Source organism: Vicia villosa, linkage group LG5 (assembly GCF_029867415.1).
Source record: "Vicia villosa cultivar HV-30 ecotype Madison, WI linkage group LG5, Vvil1.0, whole genome shotgun sequence".
Classification (NCBI taxonomy): Eukaryota; Viridiplantae; Streptophyta; class Magnoliopsida; order Fabales; family Fabaceae; genus Vicia; species Vicia villosa.
Window position 1 is genome coordinate 158,630,183 of NC_081184.1, and position 6,000 is coordinate 158,636,182.

General features: G+C 32.4%; 3 non-coding genes across 3 annotated transcripts; all 3 read left to right on the forward strand.

Moving 5' to 3' along the window:
• Window positions 1-1,758: 1,758 nt before the first annotated feature.
• On the forward strand, window positions 1,759-1,831 carry TRNAA-UGC (transfer RNA alanine (anticodon UGC)). Its single transcript has one exon. It is a non-coding gene; the product is annotated as a tRNA-Ala (tRNA).
• A 2,011-nt stretch (window positions 1,832-3,842) lies between these two features.
• TRNAA-UGC (transfer RNA alanine (anticodon UGC)) lies at window positions 3,843-3,915 on the forward strand. The gene has a single exon. It is a non-coding gene; the product is annotated as a tRNA-Ala (tRNA).
• Window positions 3,916-5,925: 2,010 nt separating this feature from the next.
• On the forward strand, window positions 5,926-5,998 carry TRNAA-UGC (transfer RNA alanine (anticodon UGC)). The gene has a single exon. It is a non-coding gene; the product is annotated as a tRNA-Ala (tRNA).
• The last annotated feature ends 2 nt before the right edge of the window (window positions 5,999-6,000 follow it).

Below are 6,000 nucleotides of genomic sequence, written 5' to 3' on the forward strand. Positions count from 1 at the left end.
GAGTGATATACAGAATAAAATTAGAGAGTACAGTTGGAAGATACAGCTTGAAATTTCATTGCAAACTAATAGCAACATTATTTTGAGACAAACAATATTTTCAAATGTCACATTTATTTGAGGACTGCGAGATTATTAGATAATTGATAATTAAACTTTTTTTTCCTTCGCCTCAAATATATTTTGTTGTGAAATTGAAATGTTCAACCCATACCAAGAACTTCTCGTTTTGAAATCCCAAAATCTATCCCCCACGCCAAATAATTTGATGTGACGGTCAAAGAATATTGAAAATCAAAATAAATGACCTCTCACAAAAATTAATATTCCAAACATTATAACAAAGTCCACAACAAGCAAGAGGAAGATAAAAAAATAGTACAAGAATTACTTATTTACTCAGTTCAAATAAACCGCATTCACTCTTGGGAGAGACAAAACTCTCTAAATCACTATACTTCCAAAAGTTGTTACAAAGGATTACAAATGAGTACCTTGAAAACATCCGCCCTTGTTTCTAATAACAATACTTATTATCCACCAAAGTGTTTCTCATTCTCTGCAACTACTTATATATGAATCAAATAAACCCATTGTGTTTTGAAGTATCTCAAAATCCACTAAGATACCTCCAAAGGCTCCTCAAATTTCAAGAACTCTAAAGAGTATCTGCCGTTTTCTCTCTATTTCGGAGTACCACCACTTTTCTCTATCTTTTAGTCTTCACTTTATACTAAAATAATTTTAAAAAATAAAATGTATAAATTCTAGAATCCCAAAGATCCAATACACGTCTTAGACACGACGATCCATCAACATATGGTTCCATGAACTAAATCGACTAGATCAGATACTCACATACCACGCGATTCAGACCTACTTCTCAAGGACCTCTTCCCTCCACACCCGACCTCTATCACTTGAGTCTCGTAGATGTCACATGCTTGTTGTTTCTTCCTCCAACCACTAGAAATTTTTCGTCACTATATGCGCTGCCACGAGCCAGTTCCTCCTAAATTTTTTCTAATTAATCATCATCTTTAATGCCAGTCACCCGTTGATAATCGTAAAACAACCGCGGTTCATGCGTCTCCTTTGGCTGCCAAACACACGCCTTGAACCTTTTATGTCGCTGCTTATCTCCTCGTGATGCTGCATCTCCACGGATCTAATGTCCTTCAATGACTTTTAAGCTATTTTTCGTGCATTTTGATATTTTTTAAGTTTAAAACTTACCATAATTCTCTTCATAAATCAATGATTTAAGGATTACTTATTTATATTTAATCCTTTTATTTATATATGATTACTCCACTATTTTATTTGTGTGAGGTACTAAAAAATAGTATTTCTCACAGACAAAAATTAAAAGTATAGAGAATTCATCTGTAGTATTTTTTCATTCTTTCGTTTGAGATGTGTTATTTGCATTATAACAATTTTCTTTAATGCTTTCGTTGCTTGAGTGGTAATTTTTTTAACCAATTTGTTCTAAACTTAGATTATTGAGCCTTTGTATTGAGAGTATTCTCCGTCTCATACGTATGTGATTATATGATTTTTAAAGGGTTATCGCAAGTATTTGACAGTTATTTTATATTAAACAACATATGATTTGCGTTTTATTCGACTCTTATTGTGTTCCATCTTCTTTGCGAGAATTAAAATTTTTAATCAAACATGAAACTTATTTACCATTATTTTTAAGAGATTATACTCTTATGTTGATTTAAAATTTTCAACATTAATTATATATGTGGGGATGTAGCTCAAATGGTAGAGCGCTCGCTTTGCATGCGAGAGGTACAGGGTTCGATCCCCTGCATCTCCATAATAATTTCTTATTAACTTTTTGTCATTTGACAACGACCATGGTTTTTAAAATCTTATAGTGGACTTTGATTTGATTGTGTTCTCATTTCATATGCTACCTTCGTCCCGAAGCTAGTATCAAAGTTACCTAAGTTACTCGAATTGAAAAAATGACAAACGGAAGACGTAAGTGTAATTTAGGAAATTAATCTTAGTAACTATTGACCTATTTTTATTTTCATAAATTCAAAGAGAGATAAAACTAATGAGGGAGTGATATACAGAATAAAATTAGAGAGTACAGTTGGAAGATACAGCTTGAAATTTCATTGCAAACTAATAGCAACATTATTTTGAGACAAACAATATTTTCAAATGTCACATTTATTTGAGGACTGCGAGATTATTAGATAATTGATAATTAAACTTTTTTTTCCTTCGCCTCAAATATATTTTGTTGTGAAATTGAAATGTTCAACCCATACCAAGAACTTCTCGTTTTGAAATCCCAAAATCTATCCCCCACGCCAAATAATTTGATGTGACGGTCAAAGAATATTGAAAATCAAAATAAATGACCTCTCACAAAAATTAATATTCCAAACATTATAACAAAGTCCACAACAAGCAAGAGGAAGATAAAAAAATAGTACAAGAATTACTTATTTACTCAGTTCAAATAAACCGCATTCACTCTTGGGAGAGACAAAACTCTCTAAATCACTATACTTCCAAAAGTTGTTACAAAGGATTACAAATGAGTACCTTGAAAACATCCGCCCTTGTTTCTAATAACAATACTTATTATCCACCAAAGTGTTTCTCATTCTCTGCAACTACTTATATATGAATCAAATAAACCCATTGTGTTTTGAAGTATCTCAAAATCCACTAAGATACCTCCAAAGGCTCCTCAAATTTCAAGAACTCTAAAGAGTATCTGCCGTTTTCTCTCTATTTCGGAGTACCACCACTTTTCTCTATCTTTTAGTCTTCACTTTATACTAAAATAATTTTAAAAAATAAAATGTATAAATTCTAGAATCCCAAAGATCCAATACACGTCTTAGACACGACGATCCATCAACATATGGTTCCATGAACTAAATCGACTAGATCAGATACTCACATACCACGCGATTCAGACCTACTTCTCAAGGACCTCTTCCCTCCACACCCGACCTCTATCACTTGAGTCTCGTAGATGTCACATGCTTGTTGTTTCTTCCTCCAACCACTAGAAATTTTTCGTCACTATATGCGCTGCCACGAGCCAGTTCCTCCTAAATTTTTTCTAATTAATCATCATCTTTAATGCCAGTCACCCGTTGATAATCGTAAAACAACCGCGGTTCATGCGTCTCCTTTGGCTGCCAAACACACGCCTTGAACCTTTTATGTCGCTGCTTATCTCCTCGTGATGCTGCATCTCCACGGATCTAATGTCCTTCAATGACTTTTAAGCTATTTTTCGTGCATTTTGATATTTTTTTAAGTTTAAAACTTACCATAATTCTCTTCATAAATCAATGATTTAAGGATTACTTATTTATATTTAATCCTTTTATTTATATATGATTACTCCACTATTTTATTTGTGTGAGGTACTAAAAAATAGTATTTCTCACAGACAAAAATTAAAAGTATAGAGAATTCATCTGTAGTATTTTTTCATTCTTTCGTTTGAGATGTGTTATTTGCATTATAACAATTTTCTTTAATGCTTTCGTTGCTTGAGTGGTAATTTTTTTAACCAATTTGTTCTAAACTTAGATTATTGAGCCTTTGTATTGAGAGTATTCTCCGTCTCATACGTATGTGATTATATGATTTTTAAAGGGTTATCGCAAGTATTTGACAGTTATTTTATATTAAACAACATATGATTTGCGTTTTATTCGACTCTTATTGTGTTCCATCTTCTTTGCGAGAATTAAAATTTTTAATCAAACATGAAACTTATTTACCATTATTTTTAAGAGATGATACTGTTATGTTGATTTAAAATTTTCAACATTAATTATATATGTGGGGATGTAGCTCAAATGGTAGAGCGCTCGCTTTGCATGCGAGAGGTACAGGGTTCGATCCCCTGCATCTCCATAATAATTTCTTATTAACTTTTTGTCATTTGACAACGACCATGGTTTTTAAAATCTTATAGTGGACTTTGATTTGATTGTGTTCTCATTTCATATGCTACCTTCGTCCCGAAGCTAGTATCAAAGTTACCTAAGTTACTCGAATTGAAAAAATGACAAACGGAAGACGTAAGTGTAATTTAGGAAATTAATCTTAGTAACTATTGACCTATTTTTATTTTCATAAATTCAAAGAGAGATAAAACTAATGAGGGAGTGATATACAGAATAAAATTAGAGAGTACAGTTGGAAGATACAGCTTGAAATTTCATTGCAAACTAATAGCAACATTATTTTGAGACAAACAATATTTTCAAATGTCACATTTATTTGAGGACTGCGAGATTATTAGATAATTGATAATTAAATTTTTTTTCCTTCGCCTCAAATATATTTTGTTGTGAAATTGAAATGTTCAACCCATACCAAGAACTTCTCGTTTTGAAATCCCAAAATCTATCCCCCACGCCAAATAATTTGATGTGACGGTCAAAGAATATTGAAAATCAAAATAAATGACCTCTCACAAAAATTAATATTCCAAACATTATAACAAAGTCCACAACAAGCAAGAGGAAGATAAAAAAATAGTACAAGAATTACTTATTTACTCAGTTCAAATAAACCGCATTCACTCTTGGGAGAGACAAAACTCTCTAAATCACTATACTTCCAAAAGTTGTTACAAAGGATTACAAATGAGTACCTTGAAAACATCCGCCCTTGTTTCTAATAACAATACTTATTATCCACCAAAGTGTTTCTCATTCTCTGCAACTACTTATATATGAATCAAATAAACCCATTGTGTTTTGAAGTATCTCAAAATCCACTAAGATACCTCCAAAGGCTCCTCAAATTTCAAGAACTCTAAAGAGTATCTGCCGTTTTCTCTCTATTTCGGAGTACCACCACTTTTCTCTATCTTTTAGTCTTCACTTTATACTAAAATAATTTTAAAAAATAAAATGTATAAATTCTAGAATCCCAAAGATCCAATACACGTCTTAGACACGACGATCCATCAACATATGGTTCCATGAACTAAATCGACTAGATCAGATACTCACATACCACGCGATTCAGACCTACTTCTCAAGGACCTCTTCCCTCCACACCCGACCTCTATCACTTGAGTCTCGTAGATGTCACATGCTTGTTGTTTCTTCCTCCAACCACTAGAAATTTTTCGTCACTATATGCGCTGCCACGAGCCAGTTCCTCCTAAATTTTTTCTAATTAATCATCATCTTTAATGCCAGTCACCCGTTGATAATCGTAAAACAACCGCGGTTCATGCGTCTCCTTTGGCTGCCAAACACACGCCTTGAACCTTTTATGTCGCTGCTTATCTCCTCGTGATGCTGCATCTCCACGGATCTAATGTCCTTCAATGACTTTTAAGCTATTTTTCGTGCATTTTGATATTTTTTTAAGTTTAAAACTTACCATAATTCTCTTCATAAATCAATGATTTAAGGATTACTTATTTATATTTAATCCTTTTATTTATATATGATTACTCCACTATTTTATTTGTGTGAGGTACTAAAAAATAGTATTTCTCACAGACAAAAATTAAAAGTATAGAGAATTCATCTGTAGTATTTTTTCATTCTTTCGTTTGAGATGTGTTATTTGCATTATAACAATTTTCTTTAATGCTTTCGTTGCTTGAGTGGTAATTTTTTTAACCAATTTGTTCTAAACTTAGATTATTGAGCCTTTGTATTGAGAGTATTCTCCGTCTCATACGTATGTGATTATATGATTTTTAAAGGGTTATCGCAAGTATTTGACAGTTATTTTATATTAAACAACATATGATTTGCGTTTTATTCGACTCTTATTGTGTTCCATCTTCTTTGCGAGAATTAAAATTTTTAATCAAACATGAAACTTATTTACCATTATTTTTAAGAGATGATACTGTTATGTTGATTTAAAATTTTCAACATTAATTATATATGTGGGGATGTAGCTCAAATGGTAGAGCGCTCGCTTTGCATGCGAGAGGTACAGGGTTCGATCCCCTGCATCTCCATA